Source organism: Castanea sativa, chromosome 2 (assembly GCF_040712315.1).
Source record: "Castanea sativa cultivar Marrone di Chiusa Pesio chromosome 2, ASM4071231v1".
Lineage (NCBI taxonomy): Eukaryota > Viridiplantae > Streptophyta > Magnoliopsida > Fagales > Fagaceae > Castanea > Castanea sativa.
Window position 1 is genome coordinate 16,294,513 of NC_134014.1, and position 25,170 is coordinate 16,319,682.

General features: G+C 45.9%; 1 pseudogene; it reads left to right on the plus strand.

The window, feature by feature from the left end:
- Positions 1–1,161: 1,161 nt before the first annotated feature.
- Positions 1,162–25,170, plus strand: part of LOC142623296 (protein SIEVE ELEMENT OCCLUSION B-like) — a 30,105-nt pseudogene continuing 6,096 nt past the window's right edge.

Below are 25,170 nucleotides of genomic sequence, written 5' to 3' on the forward strand. Positions count from 1 at the left end.
TGAAGAAAATCTGGGTTCTTATCCCATGTGTTTGTGGTGGTACTGGAGTTTGTATAGTAATACTTTTTGTCTTGTCGAATGAAAGAAATGGGGTTCAAATTCAACCTACATCAAAATCAATTGATATCTTAGCTTAACGATAAAGAGCAATCTTCATGAAGCGAATGTCAGGTGTTGAAATTCAATTGTATCTTAAAAAAAGAAGAAGAAGAATAGAGAACACCAAAGTAGATAAAAGCCCTTAAGATTTACTAAAAAGAAAAATATAGGGAAAATTTTTTTAAAAAAATTTAAATTAATTCATTGGACCAAAATTTAATATTACAAATTCACAAAATCAATGATATGAATAATAAAATAATTGAACAAAAAACGCTTAATTTGGATGGAATACTAATAGTTTTATTTTAGTCCATAATTTAAAGTACAAACATAACAATATTTTAACACTATTTGTAACTCTAAAAATCAAATTAAAAATATATATTAGAATAATGATGTGAAAAAATATAGAACTTCAAAACTTATGTGATAACATTAGAAAAATTCATGAGTTATAGTTAACTAATAAAGTTTTTTGACATCATCAAATAAAAGATTTTGGGGTTCTTCATGTATTCAAGATAAAATAGAGTACACACTACATTCTCAAAAAAGAAAAAAGAAAAAAGAGTACACTAACGTAGATAAAATAGTTGCATTATAGCTTATAATTATTTAGTTTGATCTTGAAGCATATCTTGATATCTTTTGTCCACAATTCACACCCAGAAATTTATGAAGTGAAACGTGTAGTGAACAAATGCCTTCATTTATAACGCTTTTGTTTTTGTGTGGAGAATTCATTTATGACGCTTGACTTTAGATTTTTGTTTTTCTTTTTTTGATTTGTACCAATTATTGAATAATATTTTTTTTTTTTTTTTGCATAGATTTAATTCCTGTCGTATGTTTTTTTTTGTTTTTGTTTGAGAATCTATTGTTGAGTTATGTATATTTAGCGCGTATGTTTGAAAATCATATGAAAAATCTAACCTAATTTATTGAGATATATACGTTAAAATGTGTTACTGCACAACACCACAAGCCCACTTCTCTCTTCTTCTGCCCTAAACCTTGAAGTTTCTGAGTTTTCTCGCTTTGTTTATACACAACACATCAATGGCCAGCGCCAATATTGTGCTAGCTTCTGCACAGCAACCCATTAAGGCCGAGTAAGATTGTTAACCATGTCCGACTAGCAGATCACAAATCACATTTATGCAACCCATGTTCATGCTGACGACGACAACTTTGATGAGGATTCTCTTTTCACTATCGTGGAAAACATTCTCAAGCGTGCCACAGTTGTTGCTGACAATGTTATTCTGGTATATATATGTTACCACTACACATACTCTCTTACGAGATGTTTGAATTCACATGTGAAAGGAAGTATTAGAATTATTGTTAAATAATTAAGCATAATTTTCTAATAATTAAAAATTTTCAAGCATTAATAACTTATCACAATATCTGTGTAGACGCTCATTTTTGCGAGCCCAGCAGGAAGAAATGCCCAAAGTCATGGGCAAAAGAAAGTAGTATGGAAATGCCATTAAGCTAAGTGGCAGGAATGACGGATAGTGGGTCTATAAAGCAAATAAATGGACACTGAGGAAGTAAGTGGGCCTAAAAAGGCCTTGAAGAAAGTAATAACAAACCCATGGGCTGTATGGATGTGGAAAGTGAGAATGGGCTATGAGTGTCACAGCGGGCCCAAGGCAATGTAAGTAAAGAAAGTAAGGGGTAATGGAGAACCCATGAGCCCCAAGGGAAAGGTGAGAAGTACTTGGGCCAAGGACGCCTAAGAAGTTAGTAAAAACCCATGGGAAACATAGAATTGAACAAGGAATCCCCAAGAAAGTAAGTGGGCCAAGGATGCCCAAATGAAAGTAGGTGGGACAAGGGAGCCTGCGAGTGGCAAAGGGCCCAATGAGATTATTGGGCCTTCGAAGAAAGAGTGAACGGAAAAGTCTAAAGATGCCCAGCAGGCTTGGGTCAAGCAGATCCCATGGCAGGCACAACAGAATGGTGTGGCACGAAGTAAGTAACAGGGGCTGGGAATAAAGGCATTGGACGGCCCACAATCGGGCAAGGCCCAGCCCATAGAAGGTGCAAACCATAAATGAGGAGTTAGACGAAACAGCCCACGCCAAAAGAAGCTAAAAAACGAGCAGCAGACTAGGCAATTTGACTTTCAGACTGCGGCAGACAGATAAGTAGCAGACAGAATTTGAACAAGCATGGAGGCAAGGCACGCACAAGGCCCAGGCACCACCAGCCTGTAGCCAGCCAATACAGGAAATGGTGAGGTCATGGGTCAGAGGTAAGGGGGTATGGTATGGCGGTGGGGAAGGGGAAAAACTCATTTTCGTGTTTCTTGCTCAAACTCTTTTGGAGGCAATGTCTTGCTGGGATGATATACTACCCAAAAGAGGCAAAGTTGAGTTGGAACCACTAGGTGCATGCCGTGAGAGATAGAGAGAAGGAGAGTATTTACACCGTGGCAGGTACGAGTGCCACAGTGAGCAAGCAAAACGAAAAAGCCTTCTCTATCTGGTGAGACGGAGTGGCGCTAGCTGGGTGACTGACCAGTCAGTGATGGTCGGCAAAGAAACCCACGCTAGACAAAAAACGGTTAAGGGCTAAAATGGTAAAAGTCAAGCACGGCTGGCCCTATATAAGGAGCCCTACTGTGCTCGGCCAAGGGGATGAAAACCTCTCTAAGATAGTTGCTAGAATCACAAAAACAGGGGAGCGAGAGAAACAAGAAGAAAAAGAGAGAAAGAATAAAAAGAGAGTAAAGACAAAAAGAAAAACGAAAGAAACGAAAGGATTAAAGAAACAGAGAAAAAGAAGTAAGAGAGAAGCAGAGAGAATAGAGTGATTGGCATGCACCGAATGGGTTAATCTCCTTCTCTCCCTCTAATCCATGCTCTCTAGTAACAAAAAAAGGGACTTCACTCAACTCAAGTCACTTAGGCCCGTTCCTTCAAAGCAGCTAATTTCCTTCTCAGCAGCTAATTTCCTTCTCAGAGAGATTAGTAGCGTTGAAGGAGTGGTTCCCCTTCTTGACGTCGATTCCGCTGAATGGTTTAACATGGTAGGCTAACATTTATTTCTTTAAATACGCTTGTTGTTCTCCATTCAATACTTATTCTTCTGTTACCATTGTGTAAAGCGGGCACTCTTCATACGAGCCCACTGTCTATTCTATCTAAATTCCTATTTTGTCTTTATTATATCTGCCTGCTGTAGTTAACATAACAGTTCTGCCTACCGAAAGCGTATGATTAGGACCTGATCAACAGAGGCATTGTTTACGCACAAACCGGACCAGGAAGGTTAGCTCCCAGACCGATCCCAACTCCTCGATCCAGAAATCTTTGGGCCTAGTGTAGCGGCAGGCGGCCCAGCCCAACACTTGCAAAAAAGGCCCACACATTTAAATTGGCGACTCCGCTGGGGAGTTGGGAAATAGACGGATATAGAGATCCTCGCAAACAAATGCTGCCAAGATCCAGAACAACACGTAATATGAGCGTTATCCCCTCGCAGGCTAAGTCAAGGCCAGCAACGTCTCATCAGCCCAATCAGGCAGAAAACAACAATGAACCGGGGGCTGAGCCCCAACAACAGGCAAGGAATCCCACCGACGGGATCAATGCTTTTGTTGAGGTGCTACAAGCACTACAACACTAATAGCAGCAGTTGAAGGAGGAAATACGCCAGTTAAAGATAGAAAAGACTAAGAAAAAGGGAAGCCAGCATGACCCTGAGCATGCGGCTAACAAAGAAGAAACTCCAGTCGGAGGCGTCCTGCAGGTTGAAGGACAACACTACATCACCATGGGCAAGGTGGCAGCTCTCTTGGAGCAGGAGAGGGCCAGAGTGCCTAAAGAAAGGTTCTACGCACGCAGACCCCCCTATTCGTTAAGGGTGCTTAGCAAGCCATATCCAGAAAGATACGAACCACGCGCCTTTCTGCAATACGATGGCAGGAAGGGTAGTGATGTCAAGCACGTGAGCAAATTTATCGATACTCTTGGTCCGTATGCGGCAGACGAGGACTTGCGCCAGCGGGAGTTTTCAAAATCACTATGCGACCGTGCCTACACCTGGTACATAAGTCTGAAACCAGGATCCATCCCAACCTAGGATGATATGGTGGATGTGTTTTGTACTAAGTACTTCCACGGAGAGGAAACGGTAACGCTTGCCACTTTGCAAGCTACTAAGCAGAGAAACGGAGAAGACTTAATGGAGTACATCAAAAGATTCAGGGACATAGCGCTAGATTGCTATGACCATTGTGAGGAGAAGACATTAGTGGAGATGTGTATGTTGAACATGATTAGGGAATACAGAGCTGTTCTAGAAAATCTTGAGATTTCTCAATTCGCATAGCTACTACAGAATGCTAGGAAGACTGCCCAATCAGTGAAGCCAAGTTCCGACAAAAGGAACGCCCTGCAGGTTATGGCAGCATCCACCAATGAAAGGAAGAGGAAGACAGACGGGAGGGAGTACAATACCCCTCTGCCAATACCATGCACTCCTATGTTCTTTTAGACAGGTGGATAGCAGATGGAGTTTTCAAACCCAATCAAGTTGCCAGGGAGCCCACAGAGGAAGAACGGAGGGACCCACGCTTTTGCTGCTTGCACAATTATGTGCAACATCCTACGGCAGAATGTCGGGCGCTCCGCAGGCTGGTGCATCGCAGGATTAAAGAAAGGACCCTGGAGCTGAAGCAGCAGGAAGTTCAGAGGAACCCACTCCCGAACCATAAAGGGAAAGGCGTGGCAGCGGTGGTAATTTGTGCGGACCTAGGGGAAGATGAGGAGGAGAACTCAACCCTGCGTGCCACAGCTATCACCACTTTGCAGAGAAGCTCTAAGTTCAAAAATCTGTTTGACTAACTAGGTCTCACAGCGAAGGAGCAAAAGACGGCCACAGATGTTCTGGTAAGCATTGCTTCCGGGGCAGGAATAGAATGCTTGTCAGTAGAAGTTGTAGAGGATAGGGCTCTCCTATAGGGGTCAATTGAAATCACCTTCAGTGATGGAGATATGGAAGTGGGCTATCTTGACCAAAGAAGACCCCTTTACTTGGCCGCATCTATAAATCAGATCCCCATCAAGAGAGCCTTGGTGGATATTGGTGTCTCGGTGAACCTGGTACCATTAAGCACCCTGCAGGCGGTAGGAATTTTAGAAAGAAAAATCCAAGGGTCCCCAATGGAAGTAACATGGTTCGGTAGGAGTGGAGAATACACTGCCAGCCATATCCAACTGTGGCTAAAAGTAGGTCCCATAGCCTCTTTAGCCTGGTTCCATGTGGTGAAGACGGAGGTTTCATACCACATGCTCTTAGGGAGGCCATGGCTGCACAAGCACCGGCTGGTACCACCTACTTACCACCAGTGTGTAAAAAGGAGGTTGAATGGCCGCATGATACGTATAACGGCAAACCCATCACCATTATAATGTTTTACGACCAATGGGCACTGTCTAGGGAAAGCTCAGTATCAAAACCGAGGGGTACTTTTGTCCCCAGATGGGAGGATGTTCAAGATGACCCGGAACCTGATCTAAGGGAGTTACTCTCTCAGAAGAAGAAGAGAAAGGAAGCGCCTGCCGTAGAACTAGGCAATACACCACAGTGTGTTAGGGTCTAAGGACCCGACGATAGGATCGTATATAAATTATGAAGGTGCGTGGGGCCCACGAACGAAACACAAGCGGGCCCTAGACGTGAAGGGCAACACAAAAGCCTGATGTGTTGCATAGCCCAAGAAAGCTCAAAAAGAGGAAATTGTGAAGAAAGAGATGAGGAAATTATGGCAGATAAGGATGTGCAGGTTACAGCAGAAGAACAGATGGAGGAAGTCAACTTGGGACTTGCCTCGCACGAGCCAAGGCCCATCTTAATCAGTTCAAAGTTGTCGGAAAAAAGAGAAATCAGAATTCATACTATTGTCAAAAGAATACAAAGATGTTTTTGCGTGGAATTACAGTGAGATGCCAGGATTGGATCCTGGGTTAGTAGTGCACACGTTAAATGTGGACCTAGAGGCCAGGCCAGTTGCCCAGCCTGCTAGGGTTTTCCACACTGACATAGAGGGGCAAATAGTCAAGGAAGTACAGAAGCTGTTGACCGCAAGATTCATCAAACCCATTCAGTATCCACGATGGTTATCCAAAATTGTGCCAATAAAGAAGAAGAATGGGCAGATAAGGTGCTGTGTAGATTTCAGAAATCTTAACAAGGCCTGCCCAAAAGATGAGTTCCCGCTACCAAACATGGACTTGCTAATAGATTCTGCGGCAAGAAATGCCATGTTTTCCTTTATGGACGGGTTCAGTGGATACAACAAGATTAGAATGGCGCCACGGGATGCGGAGAAGACTACTTTCAGAATACCTATAGGCAACTTTTACTATACAGTAATGCCATTTGGGTTAAAGAATGCAGGTGCAACTTATCAAAGGTCAATGACGGCTATATTCCATGACATGATGCACAGAGAATTAGAAGAGTATGTAGATGACATAGTGGTGAAGTCAAAAAAGTGGGAGGAACGCATCCAAGTGTTGAGAAGGGTATTTGAAAGATGTAGAACTTTCAAGCTTAGAATGAATCCCCTCAAGTGCGCATTCAGAGTGTCTTCGGGGAAATTCTTGGGCTTTCTAGTCCATAGCAGAGGAGTAGACATGGACCCAGCCAAGGCTACAGCCATAGCCACTATGAAGCCTCCATCCACAGTGAAGGAGTTGAAAAGTTTCTTGGGGAAGGTCTCATACATTAGAAGATTCATCCCTGGACTAGCACCCATCACCTCTGCCTTCAGGAAATTACTGAAAAAGGGGCAAAACTTTGAATGGGAGAGGTACAGCAAGCAGCCTTTAAAAGGTTGTAGCAAATTATGATGAACCTCCCTACCATGCAAGCTCCAGTCAGCAGGAAGCCATTATTATTATACTTAGCCACCAACCAATACACCGTAGGCGCACTGATTGCTCAGGAAGATGAAGATAGGGTAGAATAGCCAGTTTATTACATCAGTCGAGCCCTGAAAGACGTAGAAACTCGCTACCCGAGAGCAGAAAGGGCATGCTTAGCTATTGTGTATGCCTCACAGAGGTTACGACACTATTTCCTAGCCTATGAGGTATGGATGATGACTAAGTCTCACACCATCAAAGCATTATTGCGACAACCAATTCTCTCCGGTAAGATATCCCAGTGGTTGTTGCAATTATCACAATACGACCTAAAGGCAGGAATGCCCAAAGCCGTAAAGAGCCAGGCTATAGCAGATCTGTTAGCACAGTTCCCAAGAGAAGAAGAATTCCCGCTAGATGATGAAGTCCTAGGGGAAGTAGCTGCGGCAGAGGAAGTTGGAGAACGGTGGTTAATGAAGTTTACCAGGTCTTCTTCTACCCAATCAGGGGGAGTGGGAGTGGTTCTGTATCATGAAGAAAATGAGGTTGTAGCGCTATCATTCAAACTGGAATTCCCCTATTCAAATAACACGGCAGAATATGAAGCCTACCTAATTGGGTTAGCCATGACCCTTGAGATGGGGGTCAAACACTTGAAAGTGATAGGAGACTCGAACCTAGTGGTCTACCTGACCAAAGGAAGCTTCTCCTTGAAGGAACCTAGCCTAGCTCCTTACCGGGCGATGGCCCAAAAGATGGAGGAAAGGTTTTCAACCTTTGAAATAGAACACATGCCGAGAGGCGAGAATCGGTTCGCGGATGCGCTGGCCGCGTTAGGTTCGCAAATAGTATTTGAAAAGGAATAGTGCCAAGATAAAAGTCAGTAAGAGGAGAGAATCGATCATAGAAATTTTGAAGGAAAAGTTCCAAGAGGAACATTGCGAAGAGGATTGGCGAAATCCCATAAGGGAGGTCTTGATGAAAGAAAGTCAGCCTGCGGAGTTGAAAGCATTAAAAGACTATACTCTGGTAGGAGGAGAACTGTATCGCAAGATGCCAGGAGGGATCCTGTCAAGGTGTGTGGGGCAAAAGGAGGCCCAGAGAAAGTTGAAGGAGATGCACGACAAGACCTACGGATCCTGCGGAGAGATCAGCCTTTACCACAGACTCCAAAGGGCAGGCTTTTACTGGCCGAATATGGGAAAAGATGCGGACCAAGTCCAAGTGCAATGTGGGACCTGCCAACTTACGGCTGACAGGGAGGAAAGCTACGCTGTGTTCGTCAGCAAGGATTGGAGAGAGTCATTCACTCAGTACCTCCCAGAAGGTGTCCTGCCGCAGAAACACAGTGAGCGGTACAAGCTTAAAAGGCTAGTAACACGCTACTTTTTGCACAGTGGGGTCCTCTTCAAAAAGGGATATGATGGGGACCTATTGCGCTGCCTGGGCCCCGAGGAAGCAAAGCGTATGATGAAGGAGGTACACGCAGGAGAGTGTGGAGAGCACCAAGGAAAGAAGAAGTTATATAGATGCCTGCTGCAGATGGGCTACTACTGGCCTGCCATGAAAAAAGACATAATAGAATTTGTAAAAAGATGCCTCGGCTGCCAAGTACAGGCCAACTTGATTCACACCCACCCGCAGCAATTGCACAGTATGGTCATCCCATGGCCATTCCACACTTGGGGGCTTGATTTGGTGGGGCCAGTTAACCTACCATCGCGTGGATACATATGGATCTTGGCTGGTACGGAATACTTCACCAAGTGGGCAGAGGCGGTGCCACTTCGCAATGCCACGAGAGGAGCGGTGGCTAACTTTATCAAGGAAAATATAATAGTGAGGTTTGGGGTGCCTCATAGAATTATCAGCGACAATGGCACACCGTTCGTCAATAGTGATGTAAGAAAGATGCTGAAATTCTACCAAGTTAAACATCATCGATCATCACCCTATTATCCACAGGGGAATGGGCAAGCAGAGGCGACGAACAAAGTTATCATAAAGATCATCAGTATAATGAGTCAAGAGTATATAGGAGGATGGGCAACGCATCTACCAGACGCCCTCTGGGCTTACAGGAATTCGCCAAAGTCAGCCACATGATTTTCACCCTTTTCCTTGGTCTACGAAATGGAAGTGGTGAGCCCAGTAGAAATAATGATTCCTTCCCTACAGGTTATGCAAATGAAAGAAAAGGAAGGGGAGGAAGAGGCTTTTGTAGCAGAAAGATGCGAGGACTTAGAAGGGCTGGACCAGAAGAGAGAAAAAGCTTAGGAACGCAGCCGCAGATATAGGTGGAGGATGACAAAAGCTTATGGCAGGATGACCAAAGAAAGGATATTTACAGAAGGGCAACTTGTGTTGAAAGTGGCAGACTATGTCAGGAGGGGCATGGCAGGACCATCTAAGTTTGCACCTAAATGGGAAGGACCCTTTGTGATAAGGGAGGCTCACCCCGCTGGGTATTACCGCCTAACTCAGACAGATGGCAAGGACTTGATGGACCCAATCAATGGGAAATGGCTGAAGTGTTATTATGCGTAGAAGGAAGGAGAGTGAAAGGTCACGAAACCACCCTTTTTGTCTCTTTTTGGAGAATATCATTTTTCCCTTTTATTTTTGATGGTATTGACGAATATGGAGCTGACGAAGATAAGTATAGACGAAGCTGCCTTCACGGACGAACATGACCAGTATCCACGTCATCAAAAAGAGTTAAGGCCATTGAATGCTGCCAATAAAGCCTCAACCGTTACAAAACCAGCTGGACGAACCAACGGGAAGGCATTAACGCCCATTACTCCCCTGAAGACGTTATCAGAAGAAGCATTAATGCCCCAACGGATACAATCCCCAAGGGTATATAAAACCCTCTCAACACCAAAACAAGATATATACAGAAACAACATCACAACCTGAATCATTTTTATTGGTATTTCGATTATTATCTTCTTCGATACTGACTTTATCATCGGAGGTGTTATGGCAGGCACCACACCGATGACCACTTGAGTGAATTCTTGCTCCCGCAGGGTCGTCAGAGTACTTCCAGGAGCCATTTGGACGAATCCCAGCAAATCAACGAGATACTGCTTCATTAGTTTGGCGCCGTCTGTGGGGACGACTTTCTCATACAACCATAACGTGGTTCCTACCAGCTCCAGATGGAATCTAACTAGGACTCAGCGGCCTTGGCGCAGCAAGTGCGAAACCTCGCAGCCACCGTCGAAGAACTCACCAGGCAGAATCAAGAGATGAGACAGAGGTTACAGCAAGAGGAGAACCGGTCAAGAGCTGTCCAAGAAGACGAGGGGGATAGCAACGGAAGGAGTGACCGACGGAGAACGGTAACCCCAGAGGAGCAGCATTCTGACATCCTCCAAGAGATGAGGAAGGAGATGGATGAATTAAGAAACGCTATCAAAGAAAAGACCGATCGAAGCCTGGATAGAATGGTCAGAGCGACGGACTCCCCCTTTACCATGGCAGTCCTAGAACGACCGGTACCAGCGAAATTTCGACTGCCTTAGCTTGAGCCTTTTGACGGGCTCAAAGATCCCCAAGATCACCTTAATACCTTCAAGACGACCTTAGGCCTTCAACAGCCCCCTGACGAGATCATGTGTCGTTCATTCCCCACTACGCTGAAGGGAGCTGGACGAGAATGGTTCACGAGATTGCCCACTTCGTCCATCGACAACTTTGAGCAATTAAGTAGTGCTTTCCTACGCCATTTCGTCGGGGGGCAACACCCCAAGAGACCAGCGGATCACCTACTCACTATTAAGCAAGGAGAGAGGGAGACCTTGCGATCGTATGTAAAACGCTTCACTTGGGAGACTCTAGAAGTGGACGATGCAGACGATAAGGTCCAGCTGACGACATTTAAGGCAGGGCTTAAGTCCAGAGAATTCGTCGTCTCGTTAGCAAAGAATCCGCCCCGGACGATGGCAGAGATGTTATTGAAAGCTCAAAAGTACATGAATGCTGAGGACGCACTGGCAGCCATCGTAGACGAGGGGAAGCTAAAGACGGAAGGAAGGAAGGAAGACGAACGCAGGGGACAAAAGAGGGAGCGTCCGAGCCGTCGGGGAGGTGACACCGACAGACGAAAAGACGAGAAAGCTCCGCGACCGGTAAAATTCACGCCCCTAATTATGCCTGTTGACAAAATTTTGACACAGATCCAGGATCAACACCACCTAAAGTGGCCGAGGCCCTTGCACTCGTCACCAAGTGTGCGGGACAAGAGCAAATACTGCCGATTCCACAAGGACCACGGCCATTACACAGAAGATTGCCGAGATCTGAAGGGACAGATAGAAGAACTGATACAGAAAGGAAAACTTCAGAAGTATGTAAAGAAGGGGGACTCCAACAGGTTCAGAGAGGGCGACACGAGCCAACGAGAGCCCTCGTCCAAAAACGAGAATCGCCGATCTCAACCACAAGAAGTGATCGGGGAGATATGCACGATAGCAGGAGGACCTTTCATGGGGGGATCGTACAAGTCCCTCAAGAAAGCCTACCAGAGACAAGTAAACAGTGTCCATATGGAATCCCCATTGAAACAAAGACGGACGAACCAAGATATATTCTTCAGCGAAGAGGACGCAAGGGGAGTCAGACAGCCCCATAACGACCCTCTGGTGATAGCACTCACAATTGAAGGGTTCAATACTAAAAGGATCCTCGTCGACAACGGTAGCTCTGCAGACATTATGTACCTATCAGCCTTCTAACAATTGAAACTAGGTCCTGGTAGATTGCGTCCGTTTGAGTCCCGCCTCGTCAGCTTTAGCGGCGACCGGGTATACCCCAAGGGCATTGTGACATTAAAAGTCACGATAGGCGCCTACCCGAAGCAGCAGACCCGTCATCTGGACTTCCTGGTTGTAGACTGCCCCTCTTCGTACAATGTGATCATTGGGAGGCCCACGCTCAACCAATGGAAGGCAGCAACATCCACCTACTGCCTAAAGATAAAATTCCCAACTGAAGACGGAGTCGGTGAGGTAAAAGGAGACCAAGTCTTGGCCAGAGAATGCTACCAGGCCGTGTTGGCTGCAGGAGAAAACCACACATGGACGATTGAAAGAGAAAAAGAAGACAACATGGAAGCCCTAGAAACGGTGGAACTCGTTGAGGGGGAAAGCTCGAAGGTGACGAGGATAGGTACAACCATAAACCCCGAGATGAGGAATGAACTCGTCCGTTTCCTTAAAGGAAATTTGGACATATTTGCATGGAGTCAAGAAGATATGTCGGGCATACCATGCCAGGTAATCCAGCACGAGTTGAAGACAGATCCTGAGAAGAAACCCGTCCAGCAGAAACGACGGGTCTTTGCCCCCGAACGAAACCAAGCAATCATGGAAGAAGTTAGCAGATTGTTGCAGGCAGACTTCATCCGAGAAGTTTATTATCCCGAATGGCTGGCCAACGTCGTGTTAGTGAAGAAAGCAAATGGAAAATGGAGAATGTGTGTAGACTTCACGGACCTAAACAAGGCCTGCCCGAAAGATAGTTTTCCCCTGCCGAGGATAGATCAGTTGGTAGACTCTACGGCTGGACATAAATTACTAACATTCATGGATGCATTTTCAGGTTACAACCAGATAAAGATGGCTGAGGAAGATCAGGAAAAAACCGCTTTCATCACAAGCCAAGGACTCTACTGCTATAAGGTAATGCCCTTCGGACTGAAGAACGCAGGAGCAACGTACCAAAGATTGGTGAACAAGATGTTCAGCAAGCAAATTGGAAGAAATATGGAAGTGTATGTGGACGATATGCTCGTCAAGAGCAAAGAAGAGTTGACTCACCTGGACGACCTGGAAGAGACATTTAATACCCTCCGGAAATACCAGATGAAGCTCAACCCTAGTAAGTGTGTGTTTGGGGTAGCTTCGGGAAAATTCTTAGGGTTCATGGTATCCCAAAGGGGAATAGAAGCAAATCCGGAGAAGGTGCAAGCGATACTCGACATGGCATCACCCAAAACCGTCAAAGAAGTCCAAAAGCTCACGGGAAGGATAGCTGCACTGAATAGGTTCGTCTCTAAAGCGACGGACAAGTGTCTCCCATTTTTCAAAACATTGAAGCAAGCGTTCGCCTGGACTGACGAGTGTGAGGCAGCTTTTCAAGAACTCAAGCGCTACCTAGGCAGCCCACCCATCTTGAGTCCCTCAAAAGCAGGGGAAAGCCTTTATTTATACCTGGCAGCCTCATCCACAGCCGTCAGTGCGGCCTTAATCCGAGAAGAAGACAAGAAGCAGCTCCCAGTTTATTATGTCAGTCAAGCCTTCCAAGGAGCAGAGGCCAAATACCCCAGGATTGAGAAGATTGTTTTCGCCCTAATAGTGGCTTCACGAAAGCTACGACCATACTTCGAAGCACACCCTATCCTTGTAATGACGGATCAACCAATCAGGAAATCCATGAGCAAGCTTGAAGCAGCTGGGAGAATGGTCCAATGGGCAATCGAACTCAGCCAGTTCGACATCGAATACCATCCCAGAACAGCCATCAAGGCGCAAGCTCTAGCGGACTTCATAGCAGAATTCACCCTCCCAGACGATGGTGACGGCATGGACGAGGCGGAACAGTGGACGATTCAGACTGACGGATCGTCAGCCCAAAAGAGGGGAGGAGTAGGGATCATTTTAAACACCCCCAATGGAGAAAAACTCCAATATGGAGTCCAATTAAAATTCCCGGCAACCAACAACGAGGCTGAATACGAAGGCATACTGACGGGACTAAGACTTGGCAATGCTCTCAGGATTAAGAACTTGCTCATTCAGAGTGACTCGAAACTGGCGATAGGGCAGATCAGGGAAGAGTATGAGGCGAAGGAAGAAAGGATGCAGAAGTACCTCAAGTTGGTCAGACGTCTAGCTCAGGGGTTCGACAAGTTGAATTTCATCAGGATCCTGAGAAACCAGAATGCAGAGGCAGACGAGGTCGCCAAGATGGCCTCGTCCATAGAAGAACCAACGAACAAGGAGATTCTCATGGAGATCCAGAAATACCCTAGCATTGAGGAGGTCCCAGTATTCCCCATCCAGAACATAGGTGGTTGGATGGCACCAATCGTTTCATACCTTCAAGACGGGCATCTCCCTCATGACTCAATGGAGGCCAGGAAGATTAAAGCAAGGGCGGCCAGGTTTACAATTTTGAATGATACCTTATACAAAAGAGGATTCTCATTGCCTTATTTGAAGTGTATCGACGAGGAAGAAGCTAAGTACGTCCTCCACGAAATCCACGAGGGGATTTGCGGAGATCACGCCGGGCCCAGGTCCTTGGTAAGCAAAGTTATTAGAACAGGATATTTTTGGCCAACTATGCAGGCAGACGCTACGGAGCTCGTCAAGAGGTGCGATAAGTGCCAGAGGTTCGGGAACGTCCAGAGGCTGCCAGCAGAAAAGATGACAACGATTACCTCCCCCTGGCCATTCGCACAATGGGGGATCGATATCGTCGGCCCATTACCCCAGGGAAAAGGACAGGTACGATTCTTACTCGTCGCTATTGACTACTTCACTAAATGGGTTAAAGCAGAAGCGATAGCAACGATCACAGAGGCGAGAACCCGTAGCTTCGTGTGGAGAAATATAATTTGTAGGTTCGGGATTCTGCAAACGATCATTTCAGATAATGGCCGACAGTTCGACAACCAGGGATTCAGAAACTTTTGCTCGGGGCTAGGTATCAAGAATAAGTTCTCGTCACCCGGGCACCCACAGTCTAACGGATAGATGGAAGTAACTAATCGAACGCTGCTCAGGATCATCAAAGCATGACTAGACGAAGCTAAGGGCGCGTGGCCAGAAGAATTGCCCAACGTCTTGTGGGCCTACAGGACAACAGCAAGAACCCCCACGGGAGAGACGCCTTTCAGGCTCACTTATGGCACTGAAGCAGTAATCCCCGTCGAGGTGGGTATGGCTAGCACCAGGCGAGAAGTATTCCGCGAGGAGAACAACGACGACCAGCTTCGAATCAACCTGGACTGCTTAGACGAGGTAAGGGAAAAAGCCTCGAACATGACGACGAAGTATCAGCAGAAGATGACTGAATACTACAACAAAAGGGTCAGGCTTAGAAGACTAGAAATTGGCGACCTCGTCTTACGTAAGGTGACGACTGCAACTGGAAACTCCGCCCACGGGAAACTCGGTCCCACTTGGGAAGGACCATACAAAGTCGTGCACTACTCCCGACAAGGTAGTTATCACTTGGAGACCCTAGACGGATAGAAACTCCCACGACCTTGGAACATAGAACACTTGAAGAAATACCACCCACAGATGTAAATCGAGAATGTACCAATTCCTCAAAATTAATGAAATAATGGTTCAAATAAAGTGTTCGTGCAGGTGCCAAGTCTCGGAGACCCAAAAAAAAAAAAAAAGCCTAAGTAATAAGATTTCGCCTCGACGGATGTACATTACTGACGAAGGCAAAATCAAAAAAAAAAAAGCCTAAGTAATAAGATTCCGCCTCGACGGATGTACATTACTGACGAAGGCAAAATAAAAAAAAATGCCCAAGTAATAAGATTCCGCCTCGACGGATGTACATTACTGACGAAGGAAAAATCAAAAAAAAAAAAAAGCCTAAGTAATAAGATTCCGCCTCGACGGATGTACATTACTGACGAAGGCAAAATCAAAAAAAAAATGCCTAAGTAATAAGATTCCGCCTCGACGGATGTACATTACTAACGAAGGCAAAATCAAAAAAAAAATGCCTAAGTAATAAGATTCCGCCTCGACGGATATACATTACTGACGAAGGCAAAAAAAAAAAAAAAGCCCAAGTAATAAGATTCCGCCTCGACGGATGTACATTACTGACGAAGGAAAAATCAAAAAAAAAAGCCTAAGTAATAAGATTCCGCCTCGACGGATGTACATTACTGACGAAGGCAAAATAAAAAAAAAATGCCTAAGTAATAAGATTCCGCCTCGACGGATGTACATTACTGACGAAGGCAAAATCAAAAAAAAAATGCCTAAGTAATAAGATTCCGCCTCGACGGATGTACATTACTGACGAAGGCAAAATAAAAAAAAATGCCCAAGTAATAAGATTCCGCCTCGACGGATGTACATTACTGACGAAGGAAAAATCAAAAAAAAAAAAAGCCTAAGTAATAAGATTCCGCCTCGACGGATGTACATTACTGACGAAGGCAAAATCAAAAAAAAAAAATGCCTAAGTAATAAGATTCCGCCTCGACGGATGTACATTACTGACGAAGGCAAAATCAAAAAAAAAAAAGAAGCCTAAGTAATAAGATTCCGCCTCGACGGATGTACATTACTGACGAAGGCAAAATAAAAAAAAATGCCCAAGTAATAAGATTCCGCCTCGACGGATGTAAATTACTGACGAAGGCAAAAAAAAAAAAAAAACCTAAGTAATAAGATTCCGCCTCGACGGATGTACATTGCTGACGAAGGCAAAATCAAAAAATGCCTAAGTAATAAGATTCCGCCTCGACGGATGTACATTACTGACGAAGGAAAAAAAAATATATATATACGCCTAAGTATAGAGGAAAGCTTAAGAAATGACGAGCATACATTGATGGTGAACGTAAAATTGACACACAGGTGAACATGTCCAAGTAGATACAATATCATAAAAGCCTAAAACCAAAGGCCATTGTTCAAAAAAAAAAAAAAAAAAAACCCATAAACACTGGGCTAAAAATACACATAAAAATTTCTAGTTGTCCAGGAAATTAAGCCTGAAAAACATGTCAGACACCAACAAAAAAAAAAAAAAAGAAACAAATTTCTTAATAACAGGTTCAAACGCCCGGATTGGCATCGTCTTCAGCTGGGGCATCGAGGGCAGGGGCATCGAATACGCTAGCATCAGGAACGTCCCCAGGAGCTTCGGCGGCGGCGGCTAGGGCGGCCTCGTCAGCAGAGATCTCCTTGTCGACCTCCTCCATATCCAGCGCCTCCAAATCTACCCCGGAAGGATGCTTGATGCAATACCTCCTCAAGAGCTCGAACCCCTTAAAGTACCAGCTGAAGAGCACGGAGTTGTACTCTTCGGTCTGCTGGAAGCCCTCGATGGCCCTAGTGGCGACGACCTTAATTTTTTCCTTCGCTGCTGCGAGCTGCTCGTCCTTTTCCAGAACCAGCTGCTGCTCAACCTTTAGATTGTCGCCCAGCTTTTTGACCTCGTCCTTGTATTGGTGAACGTCCTCCATCGCGGTTGTTAGATCCCTCTTCAGCCTCGAGTTCTCCATCTCCAGGACTTTGATCCGAGAAAGCGAAGACTCGATCTTGGCTTCCTGAGCTTGATACTCCGCTGAAAAATGGACGGCTTCCCCCAACACCTAAAAAAAAAAAAAAGGCATGCAAAAGAATAAATGAGAAAGGGATGGGCATATATGCAAAGGCGTCATGAGAAACAAACAGGTTACCTGGACGAGTTTATGGATGTGACGACCCATCAACTCAACTGGAGTCGAACCTGAAAGCGCCTTCAGGTCCTCAGCATTCACGACCCCATGAGCCCGATCCGTCGCCAACCCCTCGTCATCCCAAATAGTGGACGAGCCGCCGGCCTCCTTTCCTTTATCCGATGTGCGAGGCCTCTTGGAAGCAGGTGTCGGGATTTCTTCTACCGAAGTGGCCGGAGAAGCCGTCCTCGTCGTCTCGGCACCCGAAACCACGGGTGTAGTCGAGGCCGTAGGAGTAACGGAAGCAACTTTGCCTTTCACACGAACCACCTTCTTCCCGAGGTTCGACAAGGGTTCGTCTTTCTTGGACCTCATTTTTTCATACATACCCTTGTTGAATTTTGTCGTCATCTCTGAAAAGGGAAAGCTTTTGTAAGGGAAAGAGCAAATCAAACAAGTACAGCCTCAAGGTTGAGACCGACGAACTCAGAAGCTTACTCTTCTTTCCCTCGATATCAAGGCTCCGTAAGACGTAGGGGGACGGATCGGGGCCGAGGTTGTAGAAAGCGAGTGTCCTCGGGTCTACCAAGTCGTCCCAATTTTCAATGGACTGGGAATACGTGATGGCCGCCTCGACGCGCTCCTTGTACCTACTTTTCAACTTCGGTCTTCGTTTAGCTGCACAAGAACGAAGGAAATTAGCAACACCTAAGGTCGGGGTTCCCCACCGACGAAGCAACCTGGGGATCTCACCCCAGTCCTAGCTAGAAGGAGTCTCAAAATTGTCCCTAGACACAAACACAAATCTGGACTTCCAGTACCTGAAGGACGAAGGTAAGCCCTTGACGATCCTGGTTCTTCTCTCCCAAGGTACTAGCTCGTAATACCCGTACTCTTTGGACTCTTTTAGACGGTATAAATAAACGAGCTCATTTACCTTAATCATATCCCCGTTAGCGGCCAACCATATTTCCATACAGTTGACCACTATTCTCCACGAATTGGGCATAAGCTGCCCGGGGGCAATCCCCAGATATGCCAGGAGCTCCATCACAAACGGGTGGACAGGAAGCCTAAGTCCACAAGTGAAAGCGGCCTCGTAGAAGCACACTTCACCGGGGAAAAACGAGCAAGCCCTGTCGTCGTCAGTAGGGCGACGAACACGGACCCGCTCTGGGAACTGAAACCTATCCCTAAACCGACTGACGGCGTCGGAATCTAACCCGTACGGCTCCACGAGGGCATGAAAAGCCCTAACCTCTCTAAAAGTCGAGACGGCCGTATCTCCCTCCATAGGGTCGTCGCTAGATGACAACCCAGTATCGAGGTCACTAGACCTAACCTCAGACATCAACTGCAGCTTCTTCACCAAACCTTCAAACCAATCGACTGACTCTCGGAGCAATGGAAATAAATCACCCAAAGCAACACCTAAACTGCTACCCTTAGAAACAAAACCCCTCAAATTGGGAAAAGCACCTAAAGACCCCCCTAAGCGAGCAAAGAGAAAAGAAATTGAAGGACAAGCTTCCCTAACCTCTAAATTACTGACCATGAACCCCCAATCTAAAAAGAAGAATACTAAAATTCCCACAAAAAAGAAAGAAGAAACAAACAAAAACACAAAAAAAAAAAACCAGAAATCAGATACTTGCGAAGAAGGAAAAAAGAAGAAGGGAGAGGAAGAAGAAGCTTACCTCGAAGAAACGAGAAGCCCAACAGCCAAGCAAATCACCAAAAAGAAGCAAAGAAATGTACGAAGGGGGTGCTTAGAGGAGAAGAACTGGAGTTTGGAAGAAAATGAAAAGTAAAGTGCAAAGAAAGGAGTTTAAAAAACTAAATAGAAGTGAAAACCGAAAATCGGCGGGAAACCCAAGGGTCCGTCCCTTTCCAACCGCATCACGCCACGTGGCCACAACCCACGTAACGCCGCCATAACGCATTCAATGCGGCACGAAATCCCAAAGGGCAAAAAAAAAAAAAAAAAAACTGTTCGGCTTCCACGATCGTCACTGACGACCATGAAGCCCGGGGGCATCTGATGGTATTGACGAATATGGAACTGACGAAGATAAGTATAGACGAAGCTGCCTTCACGGACGAACATGACCAGTATCCACGTCATCAAAAAGAGTTAAGGCTATTGAATGCTGCCAATAAAGCCTCAACCGTTACAAGACCAGCTGGACGAACCAACGGGAAGGCATTAACGCCCATTACTCCCCTGAAGACGTTATCAGAAGAAGCATTAATGCCCCAACGGATACAATCCCCAAGGGTATATAAAACCCTTTCAACACCAAAACAAGATATATACAGAAACAACATCACAACCTGAATCATTTTTATTAGTATTTCGATTATTATCTTCTTCGATACTGACTTTATCATCGGAGGTGTTGTGGCAAGCACCACACCGGTGACCACTTGAGTGAATTCTTGCTCCCGCAGGGTCGTCAGAGTACTTCCAGGAGCCATTTGGACGAATCCCAGCAAATCAACGAGATACTGCTTCATCAATTTTCCTTTGTTTTCTTTTATCTTCCAAGTGGCTATGTCACAAAACAAGAAATTGTAATATGCTTTCATGAAAAGAATATGCAATGAAAAGTTATGAAGCATTATAAAAACATCCCATGTCATAATAAGGAGCTAGAAAGGAAAGCAGTAGCATCTCATAGTTACAAAACCCAAGTTGTGGCAAACCCGCCAAATAAGTGCAAAAAAAAAAAGAGACAAGGGAAACACAAAGGGGATTAAACAGAAAAGGAACTAGAATCACATTAATGGAGACCGGAGATAAGAGTCTGGTTACCAAAACAGCTAGAGCCACCAGTGCTGGAAATGAGGCGCTCGTGACGACCCTCCAAGTCTGCCACCTCCTTCCTCAGAACCTCAAGGCGCGCGTCAATGGCAGGTTGGGCCTTCCTCATAAAAAAAGCATGGGCAATCTCGCGGAGATGGTCCAAGATGAACCCTACAACCAATCCCACACTGACAAGCTCCTGAATCACTGCCCTCCACTGCAAGATCCTCACAGTCGAAATAGTGTCAACGAAGTTGTGCTCAATATCGTTCATCACGCTCCCTAACAACTTCAAAAAATGCTCCCTGGTGGAGCGACTGTACCTGAACCCTTGTATAAACTCACCACGGCTACTGTAAATCGCCACAAGATGGGAGGCGCAATCCTCAAGACTCCTAAAGCCATGGAAATCAGCATAGGGAGGCCCGGAACCCCAGAAATCTGCAGAACCGAGGTCATTAACCTCGTGTTGATCAAATCAGGTAAAGAAGGCCGCACCTCACTCGCCGGATCAGGTGTCGCGGCAGAACTACTACCCACCTCAAATTGAGAAGGAACAGTAGGGAGCAAACCTGGCAGAAGGCACCAGAAGCGGAATAAGAACATGCGACTAAGCAAGTCGAAACACACAGCGAATGAAGAATGGAGATAAGAGGAAAAGAGAGACTCACCAGGGCCTATGGGAGTGGGGGCTATGGTAATGGCAGAAACAGGTACTACAGGTGTGGCAGAAGAAGTAACGGTAGGCATATCCTTGTCTGTTGCCACTTCTGGCTCTTCGGAGGTCCCTGCAATAAAAAGGAATGGGCATGCAAAATAACGGGAAACCATAGCAAGAAGAGTGTTATATGCAAAAGAGAGATAACAAAAAAAAAGGGGGAAGGAAATTTGGTGACACATAGAGATACGTACTCATGTATTCAACTCTGTGCCCAGAACTTTCCTCCTCTCCTTCAGATTCCGAGACCCTCTTCTTCTTGGCAGGTTCATCATCAGAATCCTCCAGAATATCTTCGGATTCCTCAGAGGAAAAGTCCGCAGCAGGACCGCGTGTGGCAAAATCAAGAATAGAGGAAGGGGTGACCACTAAAGAAGAGCCATCCTTCACGGCCTAGGATAGAGATGCAAAGGGGTCACTAGTAGAGATAATGAGTGGCGTGACCGAGAAAGCAGCCTTGGCTTGAATAGCAGCAGCAGGAGTATCCTTCTCCTGGGAAGTGGGCATCGAAGCAGGAGTGAGAACGGTCTCACTGACCCCCTCAACAGGAGCTCCTTGTAGAGCAGTAGTAGTAGCAGGGGTTACAGTAGGAAACACCATGTCTGCCCTATCAAAAAAGCCCTCCATTGGAATGCCCTGGGAGACCTAAATCTCTATGGCGGTGGGATGGTACACGGAGATGGGTTGAGGATCAGCCTGAGAAAAAAATAAACAAAGGTTGGAGACGTAAATAAAAAATATATATATATATAAAGGGATAAAGGGGCAGAAGTCATACTTCAAGCTTGGACTCATCCAATGGAATGGGATGGGTAACAGATGAGTACTCCTTGTACTTCGACTGCAAGAGAAGGAATAAAGGGAAGGGAACAAGCCAACATGGGTTAGCAGTAAAAAAAACTCTAAACAAGAATGATGAAGAATAAGGAAGATAGTTAGAAATGACATACCCTCTGCTCAGTAGTGGTGGGCGTTTGGGGGGGAGAATTTTTCCTTTTACTGCCTCGTGTCCTACTGGAGGGAGGAGCGTCAGTGGATGGTCGAGGAATGGCAGGCTTGGTCTTGCCTGCGGTGGAACGTTTGCTGGAACGAGTGCGAACAGGGGGAGGAGTGGTGCTCTCTAACACTATATTGCTCATGGGAGGCGGATCGCTTTTGAAAGGAATAATATTTGAGCAAGTTTCAGAAGAATCATCATCTACCTTCTTCTTTGCGGGCTTGGACTTAGCAGAACCTTTCTTCGCTGGCACTAGGACATTGATCACTTTTGCCTTCTTCTCCTAGCCTGCGGGGTAATCGACGTCATGCCAATACCACCCTTTTTCCTCCTCGACCCACTCAAATATAGCAGAGCGGCTTTGCTTCCTAGCATATGCCCGCATAGACGCTGAAGGTAGAAGTAAACAGGGATTGGCAGAGACAACTGCGCTAAGCCCGTCAGGAGGGATGGGGGAAAATCCATGGCTACCCAACAACTCTTTCTCAAAAGAGATCATCACTGCCTGCCAGTATCCATGCATAGCGGCAGTACAAATACCTTCCCTCTGAGAGCCTGGGAAAGTAACTGTTGTGAAGTGCTGGCTCTAGAACTTGAAGGCAGTATGCTGCAAGAAAGGTCAGATAGAAGTAGGAGACTCCGCAAGAAAAGACAGGCCATCAGGAATGTCTTGGTCTAGTCCAAATTGCCTTCGCACATGGTTGGCAGGATAATGTACATACTTAACACCTTCATTGGCCAAATAAGGTAACCACCCAGCGTTGGTGGCTATCAAATATGTTATACCCCTCTCATCAAACTCAATCAGCAGGGTGGTAGTGCCAACAACATCAAGGAAAGTGCCCATAACAGAATCTATACATGTATAACCTCTACCTAAATTCCTATACGCCATCCAAGAAAACCCAACTCCTTTATCAAAAAACTCAACGATAGGATGCCCAATCGGCTTTAAAACAGCCCAACGAAAAGCCAAAGAAAAATCTGAGTCAAACTTGCCACAGAAATCGGTAATAACCTCCGGACACGAACTGTACTTCCCTTTGGCAAAGCGCACGGGCCTACACTTAATTAGATGCTTAGCGTAGCGCTTATACAACATATGCTGCAAGATGGTGCTGTGAACGGAAGTAGTGATCAAGTGACAAGAACCTGCCTGACTCTCGTCGCTCCGCAGGATGTCTAGTTGGACATACAGATGCCCCAGGAACATAGGTGCCAGTGGCAGACTCACCCCAGCAGCAATCTTGATGGCCAAACAAAATTACAGAGGCTTCACAGCGTAGTAGGGGTGAGAACCAAAAACATACTTACATAACCAGAATGCGACAAAGGCTGCACGGCTAGTGGTCACGGAAAGGTTTGAGGGAGAACTAATCCAGAATGATAATTTGGTGTTACCACTCATCCGCTTCTTCAATTCGGCCTCTATGGCCTCTTCTTCTGAAGAAAGCTCAAGGGTAGCAGGATCGACGTCACCGAGAATGGGCAAAAGCAATTGGTTAGCCACGTCTTTTAATGTTTCGGTAATCTCACCGCAGGAGAGAAAGAAGGTGTGGGTGGTGGTGCACCACCGGCGGACTAGGTGGCGGAGGTTAAATATGTCCCTGAAGTTGGCCAAACAACGGGACTGAATGATGGCCTTCAATACGCTAGCCCACTGAAGCAAACCCACGAAGTATGTATCCAACAACTCTCGGTCTACCCACTCCTTCCAACCCGAGGCAACACCAGACCCAAACTCAAAATGGATGGGTACAGGGAGTGAAACGCCTTGGTGGACAGAGAGATCAAAGATTGAAGAGGGCAAGGGAGCCCAAGAGACGTCGGGGTTGCACTGGCAAAGAGCAAGTCATACGTGGCGGCGGCGGCATGTAGTCACCGGGAACCTTAGGGAAGTGGCCGTGAACATTATACCAAGGGTCTAGAAGGGGTGCGCACTTGCTGTTGGGATCGCGCCGTTCTACTTCTTCATCAGAATGATCCGACTCAGAATAGGCGACCTCTTCATGTATAGCGGGATCATCGGCAATCTCCTTCCCCTTACGGCGGGAAGAGGATTAACCTTTCCCCAGAGTCGTAGTGTATCGGTTGGTAGGAGAAGAAAATTTGTGGCGATTGGGAAGGAAAACACAGAAGAGAAAAGAAGGAGTGAGTGTTCGTGCCCAAAATCTGAAAGGACTCGGCCTTAAATACCCACGCCATGGGGAAGGGTACGAAGGGATGCAATGGGTCAGTCAGAAATAAGGGAAGAAGTTAATGAAGCGGAGGCTATACTTCAGAATAATTGCTAAACTGGGGAATTCAAAGAGACAACACTGTTCACGGCAGGAAAAAAAAGGGAGACGTATCTAAGTTAGGGTCCACCTTTCGAAAAAGCCCGCGAAGGAAAAGAAGAAGAGGAAAACCAAAAGGATAGAAAAGTCTTTATTCACATATGAACTGCAGGAGTATTTCATATGTTCAGGGGGCTAAATGTAGACGTTCATTTTTGCAAGCCCAGCAGGAAGGAAGGCCCAAAGTCATAGGCAAAAGAAAGTAGTATGGAAATGCCATTAAGTTAAGTGGCAGGAATGACAGATAGTGGGTCTATAAAGCAAATAAATGAACCCTGAGGAAGTAAGTGGGCCTAAAAAGGCCCGGAAGAAAATAATAACAAACCCATGAGCTGTATGGATGTGAAAAAGTGAGAATGGGTCATGGCTGTCACAACGGGCCCAAGGCAATATAAGTAAAGAAAGTAAGGGGCAATGGAGAACCCATGAGTCCCAAGGGAAAGGTGAGAGGTACTTGGGCCGAGGATGCCCAAGAAGTTAGTAAAAGCCCATGGGAAACATAGAATTGAAAAAGGGCCAAGGATGCCCCAAGAAAGTAAGTGAGCCAAGGATGCCAAAATGAAAGTAGGTAGGATAAGGGAGCCCGCGAGTGGCAAATGGCCCAATGAGATTATTGGGCCTTCGAAGAAAGAGTGAACGGAAAAGTCTAAAGAGGCCCAGCAGGCTTGGGTCAAGCAGATCCCACGGCAGACACAACAGAATGGTGTGGTAGGAAGCAAGTAACAGGGGTTGGGAATAAAGGCATTGAACGACCCACAATTGGGCAAGGCCCAACCCATAGAAGGTACAAACCATAAATGAGGAGTCAGATGAAACAGCCCACGCCAAAAGAAGCCAAAAAACTAGCAGCAGACTGGGCAGTTTAACTTTTAGACCGCGGCAGACA